The sequence below is a fragment of the Dendrobates tinctorius genome, unplaced genomic scaffold, assembly GCF_039654945.1.
Source record: "Dendrobates tinctorius isolate UK_male_01 unplaced genomic scaffold, ASM3965494v1 ptg000037l, whole genome shotgun sequence".
Taxonomy (NCBI): Eukaryota; Metazoa; Chordata; class Amphibia; order Anura; family Dendrobatidae; genus Dendrobates; species Dendrobates tinctorius.
In genome coordinates, this window is record NW_027361705.1 from 19,847,571 (window position 1) to 19,865,273 (window position 17,703).

Consider the following 17,703-nt stretch of genomic DNA (forward strand, 5'->3'; position numbering starts at 1 on the left):
TAGAATGGTAGTAGGCTCGGTCACATCAAGAGAATCCGCAAAGAAACTCCTAGAAAGGGTGTCCGCCTTAACATTCTTAGTGCCCGGAAGAAAGGAGACCACAAAATTAAAACGCGTGAAAAACAAGACCCATCTAGCCTGTCTAGGATTCAAGCGCTTGGCTGATTCAAGATAAATCAAATTCTTGTGGTCGGTGAGGACCACAACTTGATGTCTAGCTCCCTCCAACCCATGTCTCCACTCTTCAAATGCCCACTTCATGGCCAACAATTCCTGATTCCCCACGTCATAGTTACATTCAGATGGGGAAAATTTTTGAGAAAAGAAGGCACAGGGATTCATCTTAGAGGTTTACTGGATCTCTTTGGGGCAAAATGGCTCCTGCACCAATCTCAGAAGCATCTATCTCCACCTGAAATGGGAGTGAAACATTAGGTTGCCGTAGAACAGGAGCAGAAGTGAATCTCCACTTAAGCTCATGAAATGCCGAGACTGCTTCTGGAGACCAATCCACTACATCAGCCCCCTTTTTAGTCAAATCCATAAGTGGTTTAACAATACAAGAAAAATTACTTATAAATTTACTTTAGAAATTAGCAAAACCCAAAAACTTCTGGAGAACCTTCAGAGAAGTGGGCTGAACCCAATCATAAATAGCTTGTACCTTGGCCGGGTCCATTTCAGTAGCCGACAGGGACAAAATGAATCCCAAAAATGAAATCCTCTGTACACCAAAGAGACATTTTGATCCCTTAACATACAGAGTATTTTCCCTCAAAATCCGGAACACAGTCCGGACATGTTCCACATGAGAATCCCAATCACTGGAAAAGATCAAAATATCATCCAAATAAATGATCAAAAACTTATCCACAAAGTCCCGGAAAATATCGTTCATAAAAGATTGGAAGACGGAAGGGGCATTAGTGAGCCCAAAAGGCATCACCAGGTACTCAAAATGTCCCTCCGGAGTATTAAACGTCGTCTTGCATTTATCCCCGTGCTTGATGCAAATAATAATTATACACCCCCCCCCCCCCGAGATCAAGTTTGGTAAATCAACAAGCAGTTTTAACTCTGGAAAATAAATCAGAAATCAGGGGTAACGGGTATTTATGTTTAACAGTGATTTTGTTAAGGGAACGATAGTCAATACATGGCCTTAATGAGCCATCTTTCTTTGCCACAAAAAAACAGCACCTAAAGGTGAAGAGGATGGTCTGATATGACCCTTCTCCAATGACTCCTTGATATAAGATCGCATAGCATCATGTTCGGGTACTGATAAGTTGTAAAGCCGGCCCTTGGGAAATTTACAACAGGGCATTAACTCAATTGCGCAGTCATAATGAAAACAAGGAGGGCACTACCAAATGGAAATTAGGGATCCTCCTGCAGTCAGTAAGAGCATACACTGGAAAAAAAGTAGAAAAGCTACTGACCAAAGAAAGCAGGGATCACCAGAAAATATTATAAATTTTATTGGACAACCATAAACATCACCATATAAAAACATTTAAAAGTCATAAAGCATGACAAGACAAACAAAGGGCTCATAATAGAGCCTACAAGAACATCCCCCACATAATAAGAGAAAGGCTAAACAGTTAATTATAATATGTAAACCAATAATTGGTAATGGACACAGATAATAAATTCATATGGTACACTAATGAGGGTTTAAAGATCACCATCCCCTATCTATAGCAACAATGAAAATAACTATTTGCCCGTAAAAGTAGTACATCAAAAAACTATGGCGGTGTCCAAAGGCATATAAGATATTCATAGAACAAATAGTGAGCAATGAAATCGATAACACACAATTTGCAAAATGTGCCCTGAAAAGTGACCAAAAAGTTAATTGCGATAATCACCATGGAGTTTTGTCCATAACACTAAATAAACCGTGATTCCAATGAGCCCCTGACGAAGCCACCTTGCGGTGGCGACACGCGTCGGGCACTCCACAAGCTCCCCCATGTATGTAGGTTACCAGAATAGTGCGGGCAGGAGTACATTGCATCTTTCTATTTCTAGGTGATGCGGGGTATGGTCTCCATTTATCTGGAATTTTCTCAGCCTGTCTTTAATTTCTTTCCGCACTGTCGCTCTATTGCTGGATATGGCTAGTACTCATTGGAATCACAGTTTATTTAGTGTTATGGACAAAACTCCATGGTGATTATCGCAATTAACTTTTTGGTCACTTTTCAGGGCACATTTTGCAAACTGTGTGTTATCGATTTCATTGCTCACTATTTGTTCTATGAATATCTTAAATGCCTTTGCACACCGCCATAGTTTTTTGATGTACTACCTTTATGGGCAAATAGTTATTTTCATTGTTGCTATAGATAGGGGATGGTGATCTTTAAACCCTCATTAGTGTACCACATGAATTTATTATCTGTGTAAATTACCAATTATTGGTTTACATATTATAATTAACTGTTTAGCCTTTCTCTTATTATGTGGGGGACGTTCTTGTAACATAGTAACATAGTTATTAAGGTTGAAGGGAGACTTTAAGTCCATCTAGTTCAACCCATATCCTATCCTAACTTGCCCTAACATGTTGATCCAGAGGAAGGCAAAAAAAACCCATGTGGCAAACAGTAAGCTTCACATTGGGGAAAAAAATTCCTTCCCGACTCCACATACGGCAATCAGACTAGCTCCCTGGATCAACGCAATATTAAGGAAACTAGTGTATATACCCTGTAATATTATACTTTTCAAGAAAGGCATCCAGTCCCTTCTTAAATTTTAGTAGGGAATCACTCATTACAACATCATATGGCAGAGAGTTCCATAGTCTCACTGCTCTTACAGTAAAGAATCCGCGTCTGTGAGTATGCTTAAACCTTCTTTCCTCCAGACGTAGAGGATGCCCCCTTGTCCCCGTCACAGGTCTAAGAGTAAAAAGATCATTAGAAAGGTCTTGGTATTGTCCCCGCATATATTTATACATTGTAATAAGATCACCCCTAAGCCTTCGATTCTCCAAACTAAATAACCCCAAGTGTAATAACCTGTCTTGGTATTGCAGACCCCCTAGTTCCCTAATAACCTTGGTGGCTCTTCTCTGCACCCGCTCCAGTTCAGTTATGTCTTTCTTATACACCGGAGACCAGAACTGTACACAGTATTCTAAGTGTGGTCGCACTAGTGACTTATATAGAAGTAAAATTATGTTCTCCTCATGAGCATCTATGCCTCTTTTAATGCATCCCATTATTTTATTTGCCTTTGCAGCAGCTGCCTGACACTGGCCGCTAAATGTGAGTTTGTCGTCCACCCATACACCCAGGTCTCTTTCAGTGACTGTTTTGCCCAGTGTTTTACAATTAAGCACATAATTATACATCTTGTTCGTTCTACCCAAGTGCATGACCTTACATTTATCCCCATTAAAGCTCATTTGCCATTTATCAGCCCAAGCTTCTAGTTTACATAAATCCTCCTGTAATATAAAATTGTCCTCCTCTGTATTGATTACCCTGCAGAGTTTAGTGTCATCTGCAAATATTGAAATTCTACTCTCTATGCCCCCTACAAGGTCATTAATAAATATGTTAAAAAGAAGCGGGCCCAAAACTGACCCCTGTGGTACCCCACTGCTAACCGTGACCCAGTCCGAGTGTGCTCCATTAATAACCACTCTTTGCTTCCTATCCCTGAGCCAGCTCTTAACCCACCTACACATATTTTCCGCTATCCCCATTGTTCTCATTTTATGTATCAACCTTTTGTGTGGCACCGTATCAAAAGCTTTTGAAAAGTCCATGTACACCACGTCCACTGCATTCCCTTGGTCCAGACCGGAACTTACCTCTTCATAAAAGCTTATCAGATTAGTCTGACAGGAACGGTCCCTTGTAAACCCATGTTGATATTGGGTCATAAGGTTATTCTTCTCCAGATACTCCAGTATAGTATCTCTTAGAAAACCCTCCAGGATTTTACCCACAGTTGAGGTTAAACTTACTGGCCTATAATTTCCAAGTTCAGTTTTTGTCCCCTTTTTGAATATTGGCACCACATTTGCTATGCGCCAGTCCTGTGGTACAGACCCTGTTATTATGGAATCTTTAAAGATTAAAAATAATGGTCTATCTATGACTGTGCTTAATTCCTGCAGTACTCGGGGGTGTATCCCATCCGGGCCCTGGGATTTGTCAATTTTAGTGTTTTTAGACGCCGCCGTACTTCCTGCTGGGTTAAGCAGGTGACATTTAACGGAGAATTTTTATCCCTGATCATGTTATCCTTCATGGGATTTTCTTGTGTAAATACTGTTGAAAAAAAGTCATTAAGCATATTGGCTTTTTCCTCATCCTCATCCACCATTTCACCCAGACTATTTTTAAGGGGACCAACACTATCATTTTTTAGCTTCTTACTATTTATGTAGTTAAAGAATATTTTGGGATTATTTTTACTTTCTCTGGCAATGAGTCTCTCTGTCTCAATCTTTGCTGTCTTGATTTGCTTTTTACAGAATTTATTTAATTTTCTGTATTTATTTAATGCCTCATCACTACCTACTTGCTTTAATTCTCTAAATGCCTTATTTTTATCTTTATCTCTTATTGCACCCCTTACAGCTCTATTTAGTCATAGTGGTTTCCTCCTATTTCTAGCATGTTTATTCCCATATGGTATATATTGTGCACAGGTCCTATTCAGGATGCTAATAAACGTCTCCCATTTTCTTTGTGTATTTTTATGTCTCAGGATACCGTCCCAGTTAATTGCACCAAGATCATCTCTCATCCGTTGGAAATTTGCCTTCCTGAAGTTTAGTGTCCTTGTTACCCCTCTACTACACATCTTATTGTAGGCTCTATTATGAGCCCTGTGTTTGTCTTGTCATGCTTTATGACTTTTAAATGTTTTTATATGGTGATGTTTATGGTTGTCCAATAAAATTTATAATATTTTCTGGTGATCCCTGCTTTCTTTGGTCAGTAGCTTTTCTTCTTTTTTCCACTCAATTGCGCAGTCATAACTCCTATGAGGAGGCAAAGATGCGGACTTACTCTCACTAAATACATCAGAAAAATCAGCCAAATAGTCAGGAACATCATGAGACTGGGGAAAGGTGGAAAAAACAGGAGTGTCACTAAGAACACATTGACAACCCCAACTCACCACAGACACAGATTTCCAATCCAAAACAGGATTATCGGTTTGCAACCAAGGAAAACCCAGAACTATAATATCATGTAAATTGTGCAACACCAAAAATTTACAATTCTCTTGGTAGTCCGGGGCGACCCACATTATCACCTGGGTCCAAAACTGGGGTTTATTCTCCACCAAAGGGGTAAAATCAATACCACTCAAAGGAATTGGGGTCCGCAGGGGCACCATGGGAAAACCACAACGTTTGGCAAAGTCAAAATCCATCAGATTCAAAGCTGCTCCTGAATCAATAAAAGCCTTCACAGAAAATGTAGACAAGGAACAGATCAAAGTAACTGCCAAAAGGAACTTAGGCTGTACACTGCAAACTGCAAATGAGTGAGCAAAACATTTTTCTCGTTTAGGGCAGACAGAAATAGCATGAGAGGCCCCCACAGAAGAAGCACAACTTATTACACCTTCTAAACTCTTGACGTTATGCCCTAGACAAAATCCTATCACAATGCATGGTTTCAGAAGTTTGTTTGAAAGGCAACACCGCCTCTCGCTTAGTTTTACATTCACGTAAACATCGATCAATCTGAATGGATAATGACATAGAGTCGTTCAGACCAGAGGGGACAGGAAATCCCACCATAACATCCTTTACGGTTTCTGCCAGACCTTTTCCCGAAAGAGAGCTGCTAGGGCATCATCATTCCATTTAGTAAGGACCGCCCACTTTCAGAATTTTTGACAATATAACTCTGCAGCATCCTGACCCTGGTTCAATGCCAATAAGGTTTTCTCAGCTTGATCAATAGCATTAGGTTCATCATACAACAACCCCAGTGTCAGGAACACCGCACTACACTCGCTCACTGAGCCAGTGCGCCTGTCCTGAGTACAGAAACAGTGCTAAAAGATACCTGTGGAGCAGGGCAGCACAGGAGACAATGCGTGCTTCAAACTATCGGTGTCAGGATCCTGTCAGCGCCGAAAAGTAAAGATGCACAGGACCTCAGGACACTGAAGTTAGCAAGCTGGCACAGGACCTATGGTCATGAGACTGCAAGGGGAGGGGCTTAGCGTCCTGCTTACAGTGATGACAGGACACCATACAACAACTCAGAGTCAAGCAAAACGGAGGTCACACACAGTACGGGCAAGCGAGGCACAGGAGGGACAGACAGACGGGTGATCAGACAAAGGCAAAGGTCATACACAAGAGAGCAACGTGGTACCAAGGGGACGAGCAGAGAGAAGTCGGGTCACAAGCAGAGAGTCATACACGAGAGGTAGCGCAGTACAAGAGGGACAGGCAGAACTCATAACAGGGACAGAACCGGATCAAAACCAAACAAGCAAGCAAGATATCAGGCACAAGGCACATGTACGCACAAGGTCAACTAACTCAGCCGAGGGCAGGAGTTTAACTGACACTGACCTAGGTCCAGTGAGCAGTAAATAGCCGCCCTCTGCCAGAGAGAGGCGGAACAATTAACCCCCAGTGTGATCAGGATGGGCCAAAGCGAAACCCCATCCTGGATTATGACAGTACCCTCCTCTCAATGGGGGGCCACCGGACTCCCAGGTCTCTCAGGGTACTTGGCGTGAAAGACCCGGACCAACCGATCTGCATGGACCGATCCAGCAGGAACCCACAACCGTTCTTCAGGACCGTAGCTGTTATGAATGAGTCACCGAGGAGGAAAAAACAAGCTAAGCCCAGAAAACCAGAGAGATTGGTAACTAGCGGATTGCAGACCCCTGATCCTATCCACAACAACTATCAGTAGCTGTGGAGCGTGCCTACGGTGGTCCTAGACGCCTCGTCACGGCCGGAGAACTAAATAAGCCTAAAGAAAGAAAGGGAAAATCTAAACTGCCCCAGAGTAGACCCCACCCCAAAGCAATAGACAGCCCCCAACATGTATTGTCGGTGAAACAAGATGAAAACACAGACACAGGTAGAAAGATAGGCTGAGCAAACGATGGGGCCCTCGCTAACTAGAAAGGACAGGAAAGAAAAGCTGCTGTCTGCAATCATGCCAAAAACCCTGCCAAAAAGAATGTCCAACACGTCTGATAGAAAAAGGCCCTGAAGTCGTTAGACTTCAAATCACTATATCAGCACTCAGGTAAATTCTGAAGACAGAGCAAAAGAGATCAACTGATCAGAGACAAAAATGGGGATTCAGCCCAGTCCCAGCCAGGGCTGGCTGAACACAAAAACTAAGTAAACCAGACATAAACTCATATGAACAATAGCAGAGAAAACTTAGCTTTAGGAAGGCAGGAACCAAACTGGAAACCAGGAGCCACAGTCAGGAAAAATCACCAGCAAGAAACTAGGGAGTCGGCTGCCTTAAATCCAATCAGAAACTCCTGATGTCCAATCGCAGTCCTCTTCCTCAGGTGGCCGGTCTGTGCCATTTAGATCAGCTTCATTACCTCCCTTCACCAACAGAGGGAGTCCAGATAGAGAACTCACTACTCCTCTGTCAGCACAGCCAGCTCCATAACCCTCACCAGAAGCCAGAGGCAAACCCGAAAATGAGCTCATAACAGTACCCCCCCTTGAGGAGGGGTCACCGAACCCTCATCCACGCCACCGGGCCGATCAGGATGGGCCCAATGAAAAGCACAAACCAATCTATCGGCATGAATATCAGAGGCAGAGACCCAAGAATTGTCCTCCTGGCCACAACCCTTCCACTTGACCAAATACTGTAGTCTCCGTCTAGCCAGACGAGAATCCAGTATTTTCCCTACCTCATATTCCACATTACCTTCAACCAATACAGGGTCAGGAGGTGCAGCCATAGGAACTACTGGCTCAACATATCTCTTCAACAGCGACTTATGAAACACGTTATGGATCTTAAAAGTAACAGGAAGAGCCAATCGAAAAGAAACCGGATTAAGAATCTCCAAAATCTTGTAAGGTCCAATAAATCTTGGCTTGAACTTTGGAGAAGCCACCTTCATAGAGATATTCTTTGATGACAACCAAGCCATATCACCCACTTTAAACCGGGGACCAATGGTCCTATGCCGGTTAGAAAACCGCTGGGCCTTTTCCTGGGAGAGAGACATCTTATCCACTACTTGGTCCCAAATCTGCTGCATTCTCTCTACCACAGTGTCAACACCTGGGCAGGCTGAAGATTCCAATTGCCCTGAAGAAAATCGAGGATGAAACCCAAAGTTACAGAAAAAGGGCGACATCAAGGTGGCAGAGCTAGCTCTTTTATTTAAAGCGAATTCGGCCAAGGGCAAAAATGAAACCCAATCATCCTGATCAGATATAAAACATCTCAAATAGGACTCCAAAGTCTGGTTTGTTCTCTCCGTCTGCCCATTGGTCTGAGGGTGAAACGCAGAGGAGAAGGACAACTGAATCCCCAGCTTGGAACAAAAGGCTTTCCAGAATCTGGAAACACACTGAACTCCTCTGTCTGATACAATGTTCTCAGGAATCCCATGCAACCGAACCACCTGTTGTAAAAACAAGGGTGGCAACTTTGGGATTGGTACAAGATGGACCATCTTAGAGAATCTATCACAAATCACCCAGATAACAGTTATTCTCTGAGAGACAGGAAGATCAGAAATAAAATCCTTTGAAATATGGGTCCATGGCCTCTTAGGCACCGGCAAGGGCATCAACAACCCACTAGAGCGAGAACAGAGTTTAGACCGGGAACAAGTCGCACAGGACTGCACAAAATTCCTAACATCACGAGATAAGGCGGGCCACCAAAAAGACCGACTCACCAAATCTCTGGTACCAAAAATACCTGGATGAACAGCCAATGCAGAGCAATGAACTTCAGACATCACTCTCTTCCTCCACTGGTCAGGAACATACAATTTTCCCATAGGACAACGCTCAGGTTTGTCCTCCTGGAATTCTTCTAGAGCACGTCTCAAATCGGGCGAGATGGCAGAAAGAACTACCCCCTCACCTAGGATGGTAGTAGGCTTGGTCACAATAGGAGAATCAGCAAAGAAACTCCTAGGAAGGGCATCTGCCTTAACATTCCTAGTGCCCGGAAGAAAGGAGACCACAAAATCAAAACACGTAAAAAACAAGGCCCACCTAGCTTGTCTAGGATTCAAGGGTTGGCCGACTCAAGGTAAATCAAATTCTTGTGGTCAATGAGGACCATAACTTGATGTCTAGCTCCCTCCAACCAATGTCTCCACTCCTCAAATGCCCATTTCATGGCTAACAATTCCCGATTCCGCACATCATAGTTGCGTTCAGATGGGGAGAACGTTCGGGAAAAGAAGGCACAGGGATTCATTTTAGACGTCACCGGATCTTTTTGGGACAAAACAGCTCCTGCACCAATCTCTGAAGCGTCTACCTCCACCTGAAAAGGAAGTGAGACATCAGGTTGACGCAAAACCGGAGCAGAAGTGAACCTCCGCTTCAGCTCCTGAAAGGCCGAAACAGCCTCTGAAGACCAATTCAGCACATCAGCACCCTTCTTAGTTAAATCAGTCAGTGGTTTAGCAATACTAGAAAAATTAGCTATAAATTTACAATAAAAATTAGCAAAACCCAAAAACTTCTGGAGAGCCTTAAAAGAAGTGGGTTGAGCCCATCATAAATGACCTGTACCTTGGCCGGGTCCATTTCAATAGTTGACGGAGACAAAATAAATCCCAAAAGTGAAATCCTCTGTACACCAAAAAGGCACTTCGATCCCTTAACATACAAGGAATTCTCCCTCAAAATCCAGAACACAGTCCGAACATGTTCCACATGAGAATCCCTATCCCTGGAAAAGATCAAAATATCATCCAGATAGATGATCAAAAACTTATCCACAAAGTCCCGGAAAATATCATTCATGAAGGATTGGAAGACAGAAGGGGCATTAGTGAGCCCAAAAGGCATCACCAGGTACTCAAAATGTCCCTCCGGAGTATTAAACGCCGTCTTCCAGTCATCCCCATGCTTGATGCAAATAAGATTATACGCCCCCTGAGGTCAAGCTTAGTAAACCAGCAAGCACCTTTAACTCTGGAGAATAAATCAGAAATCAGGGGTAACGGATACTGAAATTTAACCGTAATTTTGTTGAGGGAACGATAGTCAATACAAGGCCTTAATGAACCATCCTTCTTGGCCACAAAAAAAGCCAGCACCTAAGGGCGAAGAGCATGGTCTAATATGACCCTTCTCCAACGACTCCTTAATATAAGATCGCATAGCCTCGTGTTCGGGTACAGATAAATTGAAAAGTCGACCCTTGGGAAATTTACACCCAGGTCTCAGCTCAATTGCACAGTCATAACTCCTATGAGGAGGCAAAGACGCAGACTTGCTCTCACTAAATACATCATAAAAATCAGCCAAATAGTCAGGAACATCATGTGACTGGGGATAGGTGGAGAAAACAGGAGTGTCACCAAGAGCACACCGACAACCCCAACTCACCACAGACACAGATTTCCAATCCAAAACCAGATTATGGATTTGCAACCAGGGAAACCCCAGAACAATGGTATCATGTAAATTATGCAACACCAAAAATCTGCAATTTTCTTGGTGGTCTGGGGCGACCCGCATTATCACCTGAGTCCAAAACTGAGGTTTATTCTTCACCAAACGAGTAGCATCAATACCCCTCAAAGGAATAGGCGTCAGCAGAGGTGTCATAGGAAAACCACAACGTTTAGCAAAATCCAAGTCCATTAGATTCAAGGCCGCTTCTGAATCCACAAAAGCCTTCGCGGAAAATGTGGATAAAGAGCAGATCAGAGTAATTGCCAAAAGAAACTTAGGTTGTACACCACCCACAGCAAATGTGTGTGCAAAACGTTTCTCTCGTTTAGGGCAGACAGAAATAACATGAGAGGCATCTCCACAGAAAAAACACAGCTTATTACGCCTTCTAAACGCCTGACATTGCGCACTAGACAAAACTCCATCACATTGCATACGTAGGTTCAGACATTTGTTCAAAATGTGGCAGCGCCTCCCGTGTAGTCTTGCGTTCACGTAAACGCCGATCAACTTGAATGGCTAATGACATAGAATCGTCAAGACCAGAGGGAACAGGAAATCCCACCATAGTATCTTTTAAAGTCTCAGACAAACCCTTCCGAAAGAGAGCTGCCAATGCACTATCATTCCATGTAGTAAGGACCGCCCACTTTCGGAATTTCTGACAGTATAACCCTGCAGGATCCTGACCCTGGTTTAATGCCAATAGGGCTCTCTCAGCTTGATCAATAGCATTAGGTTCATCATATAACGACCCCAAGGCTTGAAAAAATGCATCCACATTAGTCAAAACAGGATCTTCAGGTGTCAAAGAAAACGCCCAATCCTGGGGATCACCGCGCAGCAAGGAGATGACAATTTTAACCTGCTGCGCAGAGATCCCCGATGAGTTAGGCTTCAAGGCAAGAAATAATTTACAATTATTCTTAAAATTCAAAAATTTAGACCGATCCCCAGAAAACACATCAGGAGCAGGGATCCTTGGTTCAACAGCATATGAATAAGTGAGATAGGTGGAAATTCCCCACACTTCAGCAGCGAGCTGCTCCACACGATCAGACAATTGCTTAATCTCCATCAAGGAGAAAAAGAAAAAAAAAAGAATCCTCCTACGGCCCCAGAGAAAAAGAGGAGAAAATATACATATAAAAAAAAAATTCTGACACTTTTTTTTCTTTTTTTTTACAATTCTCTCCTGCTTTTGAGTACCCTAGAATCTGTGGTATGTCTGGTGATTCTGTTATGAATGAGTCACCGAGGAGGAAAAAACAAAAAGCAAGCTAAGCCCAGAAAACCAGAGAGGTTGGTAACTAGCGGATTGCAGACCCCTGATCCTATCCACAACAACTAGCAGTAGACGTGGAGTGTGCCTACGGTGGTCCTAGACGCCTCATCACGGTTGGAGAACTAAATAAGCCTAAAGAAAGAAAGGGAAAGTCTAAACTGCCCCAGAGCAGACCCCAAAGCAATAGACAGCCCCCAACATGTATTGTCGGTGAAACAAGATGAAAACACAGACACAGGTAGAAAGATAGGCTGAGCAAACGATGGGGCCCTCGCTAACTAGAAAGGACAGGAAAGAAAAGCTGCTGTCTGCAATCACGCAAAAAGCCCTGCCAAAAAGAATGTCCAACACGTCTGATAGAAAAAGGCCCTGAAGTCGCTAGACTTCAAATCACTATATCAGCACTCAGGTATATTCTGAAGACAGAGAAAAAGAGATCAACTGATCAGAGACAAAAATGGGGATTCAGCCCAGTCCCAGCCAGGGCTGGCTGAACACAAAAACTAAGTAAACCAGACATAAACTCATATGAACAATAGCAGAGAAAACTTAGCTTTAGGAAGGCAGGAACCAAACTGGAAACCAGGAGCCACAGTCAGGAAAAATCACCAGTAAGAAACTAGGGAGTCGGCTGCCTTAAATCCAATCAGAAACTGCTGATGTCCAATCGCAGTCCTCTTCCTCAGGTGGCCAGTCTCTGCCATTTAGATCAGCTTCATTACCTCCCTTCACCAACAGAGGGAGTCCAGATAGAGAACTCACTACTCCTCTGTCAGCACAGCCAGCTCCATAACCCTCACCAGAAGCCAGAGGCAATCCCGAAAATGAGCTCACAACACATAGCCTTTCCAATGTACCAGATATTGAAGAGCACGATGGACCAACCTGGAGTCGACAATTCGTTCCACCTCGTACTCCGTTTGCCCGTCTACCAAAACCGGTGGTGGGGAAGCTGATGATCCCTCCCCACCAGACCTCACAGGTTTCAAAAGGGCCCTATGGAAAACATTTGGGATCCGCAGAGATGGCGGGAGATGCAACCGAAAAGCCACCGGGTTAACTGCTTCAGTAATTTCATAGGGACCTATAAACTTGGGTCCAAGCTTCGCAGAGGGGACCTTGAGCCTTATATTCTTGGTGGACAGCCATACCTTATCCCCAATCTGAAACACCGATCCCGCGGATCGTTTTTTGTCCGCAAAAAAATTAAATTTGTCCTGGGCCTTCGTAATGTTAATCTGGACCTCCCGCCATACCTCCCCCAACCACTGGATCATCTCATCTGCCCCAGGACACCCAGAATTCAAACGGGAAAATTCTCCAAAATGAGGATGAAACCCATAATTGCAGAAAAAGGGAGATGCACCCGTAGACTGGTTAATGCGGTTGTTAAATGCAAACTTGGCCAACGGTAACACAGAACACCAATCATCCTGTCGGGCTGAGGTCAAGCAACGCAGAATTTGCTCCAGAGACTGATTGGTCCGTTCGGTCTGCCCATTATTCTCAGGATGATAAGCAGATGAAAAGGACAGACCAATACCCAACCTCTTACAAAAAGCCCTCCAAAATCTGGAAACAAATTGCACTCCTATATCAGACACCACATTCAAGGGTACCCCATGCAACCGCACCACATGCTCAATGAACAATCTGGACAATGTTTCCGCACAAGGTAGAGCTGCCAAAGGTACAAAATGTGCCTGCTTACTAAACCTGTCCACCACAACCCAAACGACGGTATTACCCTTGGAGGGGGGAAGGTTGGTGATGAAATCCATGGACAAATGAGTCCATGGTCTCTCAGAAATTGTCAGTGGTACCAATTCCCTGGCCGGCAGGTTATGGGGGGGTTTTGCACGGGCACAAACATCACATGCAGACACATATTCCCCAACATCAGAGGCTAAAGCAGACCACCAAAATACTCTAGCAATGGCCTTCCGGGTAGCCGAGATCCCTGGATGTCCACCCAGAACTGAGTCATGGAACTCCCGGAGAACCTTGAGGCGAAACTGAGCTGGCACGAAAAGTTTATCCACCGGCTTAGTCAGAGGTGCAAGAGACTAAGCTTCCCGAATCTCCCGTTCCAACATATTAGAAATATATGCCACCACCACCCCAGGCTGAAGAATGGAGGATGGAGGTTCCAGGGGGGGACACCAGATCTAGACTGTGTGACAAGGCATCCGCTCTGACATTTTTAGATCCTGGCCGAAAAGTGATCGAGAAGTTGAATCGGGAAAAAAAAAGTGACCATCTAGCCTGTCTGGGAGTCAACATTTTGGCTGACTCAATGTAAGCTAGGTTTTTGTGGTCCGTAATTACAGTTATAGGATGGACAGCCCCCTCCAAAAAATGCCTCCATTCTTCAAAGGCCAACTTTACGGCCAGAAGTTCTCGATTCCCCACATCATAGTTTCACTCCGCAGGGGAGAACTTCTTCGAGAAAAAGGCGCAAGGTCTCAAATTGGTCAAAGTGGCGGGTCCCTGGGTCAATACCGCCCCCACCCCCACCTCTGAGGCTTCTACCTCAACAATAAATGGTTCAGATGGTTCCGGTTGAATAAGAACCGGGGCAGACATGAAATATTTTTTTAAAAACTGAAACACCGCTACCGCTGCGGTTGACCAATTCTTGATATCGGCCCCCTTTTGAGTCATGTCTGTGAGGGGTTTAACCATCTGTGAGAAACCCCTTATAAATTTACGGTAGTAATTGGCGAATCCTAGGAAACGCTGCAAAGCCTTCAAATCACAAGGTTGAACCCACTCGACAATGGCCTGCACCTTATTAGGATCCATACGATACCCTTCAGCAGACACAATGAACCCCAGAAAAGACAGTTCTTGGACGAAAAATAAGCATTTTTCTAATTTAGCAAAGAGACAGTTCTCCCGGAGCCTTTGGAGAACTGCCCGAACATGACCAATGTGAGCCTGTTTATCAGGAGAGTAGATCAATATGTCATCCAAATATACCACCATAAAACGTCCAATGAAATCAGAGAACACATGATTAATTAAATTTTGGAAAACCGCTGGAGCATTGGTCGGGCCGAAAGGCATGACCAAATTTTCAAACAACCCTTCAGTAGTTAGAAAAGCGGTTTTCCACTCATCTCCGTCCCGGACTCGGATAAGGTTATACGCTCCCCATAGATCTAACTTTGAAAACCACTTAGCTCCAGATAACTGGTTGTATAAATCAGGAATAAGTGGAAGGGGATATGTATTCCTCACAGTTATCTTATTTAACTCACGAAAATCGAGGCATGTGCGTAAACCACCGTCTTTTTTCTTTGCAAAAAAGAACCCCGCCACCACGGGAGAAACAGAAGGATGAATGTGTCCCTTACGGAGACTCTCGGAAATATATTCTTTCATCGCAGCCCGTTCTGGACCCGAAAGGTTATATGTTGTGAGTTCATTTTCCCCTTCGTCACTGGGGGCTGGTGAACTCCCTATTCTGGTGAAGGAAGGTAGTAAGCCTGATTATCAGGCACCTGAGTCTAATGAGGATGACTGGCTGAGTGGAGTCACAGACTGGATATAAGGCTGCCGACACCCTTCTGCCCTGCGGGTGATTTCTCTGCGGACTCCTAGGACACCAGTCTGATTCCTGCTCCATAAAGCTAAGTTTTCTGTTTTGGCTTTTAGCCTTTTTGTTTTGTTTTTTGTTTTCCTTGCTTTTCAGTATTCTGCCATCCCCTGCTGGGGTGAGCTGAATCTCCTTTTGCCTGTAGCTCTGTCTTCAGTATATTCCTGAGTGCTGACATAGTTTTTTGAAGCCTAGCATCTTCAGGGCCTTTTTCACTGTCAGTTTGTTGGCTCTTATTTTCATAGGGTTTTTCACGGATTGCAGACAGTAGCCTTCCTGTCCTTTCCTATCAAGTTAGCTTGGGCCCCTCTTTGCTCAGTCTATCTTTCTGTCTGTGTTAGTATTTTCATCTTGCTTCACCGTCAATATATGTTGGGGGCTGCCTATTGCTTTGGGGTCTGCTCTGGGGCAGTTTAGATTTCCCCTTTCTTTCTTTAGGCCTATTTAATTCTCCGGCTGTGATCGAGGGGTCTAGGGCATCGTAGGAACCCCCCACGGCTACTGCTAGTTGTGTTCATAGGTTCAGGGGTCTGCAATCCGATAGCTGCCAACTTCTCTGGTTTTCTGGACTTAGCTAGCATTTCTGTTTTTGCCTCCTATGGTGACTCGTTCATAACAGAATCACCAGGCATACCGCAGATCCTAGGGTACTCAATAGCAGGAAAGAATTGTGTTTAAAAAAAAAAAAAAAAAAGGTGTGTGTATATTCTTTCCTCTATATCTCTGAGGCCGTAGGGGGAATTTTTTTTTTTTTTTCTCTCAATGGAGATAAAGCAATTGTCTGATCATGTGGAGCAGCTCGCTGCGGAAGTGCGGGGAATTTCCGCCTACCTTGCTCGTTCGCATGCTGTTGAACCAAAGATCCCTACACCTGATGTATTTTTTGGGGATCGATCTAAATTTTTGAGTTTCAGAAATAATTGTAAATTATTTTTTGCCTTGAAGCCTAACTCGTCAGGGAGCTCCGCGCAGCAGGTTAAAATTGTAATCTCTTTGCTGCGTGGCGATCCCCAGGATTGGGCGTTTTCTTTGAAACCAGATGATCCTATTCTGACTAATGTGAACGCATTCTTTCAAGCTTTGGGGTTGTTGTATGACAAACCTAATGCTATTGATCAGGCTGAAAAGACCCTGTTGGCATTGAACCAGGGTCGAGATTCTGCAGAGTTGTACAGTCAAAAGTTCCGAAAGTGGGCGGTCCTTACTACCTGGAATGATAATGCCTTGGCTGCTCTCTTTCGGAAGGGTTTGTCAGAAGCCGTAAAAGATACTATGGTGGGATTTCCTGTTCCCTCTGGTCTGGACGATTCTATGTCATTAGCCATTCAGGTTGATCGGCGTTTACGTGAACGCAGGATTGCACGAGAGGTGTTGCCACCGGTTGAACAGACGTCTGAACCTAAGCAATGTGATAGAGTATTGTCTAAGGCGCAACGTCAGGAGTTCAGAAGGCGTAATAAGCTGTGTTTTTTCTGTGGAGATGCCTCGCATGTTATTTCTGTTTGTCCTAAACGAGAGAAACGCTTTGCACACACGTTTTCTGTTGGTGGTGTTCAACCTAAGTTTCTTCTGGCAATTACTCTGATCTGCTCCCTGTCCACATTTTCCGACAAGGCTTTTGTGGATTCGGGAGCAGCGCTAAACCTAATGGACTTGGATTTTGCTAAACGTTGTGGATTTCCGATGACACCTCTGCAGACGCCTATCCCTTTGAGGGGGATTGATGCTACTCCTTTGGCTAAAAATAAACCTCAGTTTTGGACCCAGGTGGTCATGCGGGTCGCCCCAGACCATCAAGAAAATTGCAGATTTTTGGTGTTGCATAATCTGCATGATACTATTGTTCTGGGGTTTCCCTGGTTACAAATTCATAATCCAGTTTTGGATTGGAAATCTGTGTCTGTGGTGAGTTGGGGTTGTCGGTGTGCCTTTAGTGAGGCTCCGGTTTTTTCCACCTCTCCTCAGTCGCATGATGTTCCTGACTATTTGGCGGACTTTTATGATGTATTTAGTGAGAATGAGTCTGCATCCTTGCCTCCTCATAGGAGTTATGACTGTGCAATTGAACTGAGCCCGGGGTGTAAATTTCCCAAGGGTCGGCTCTTCAATTTATCTGTACCCGAGCACGAGGCTATGCGGTCCTATATTAAGGAGGCGTTGGAG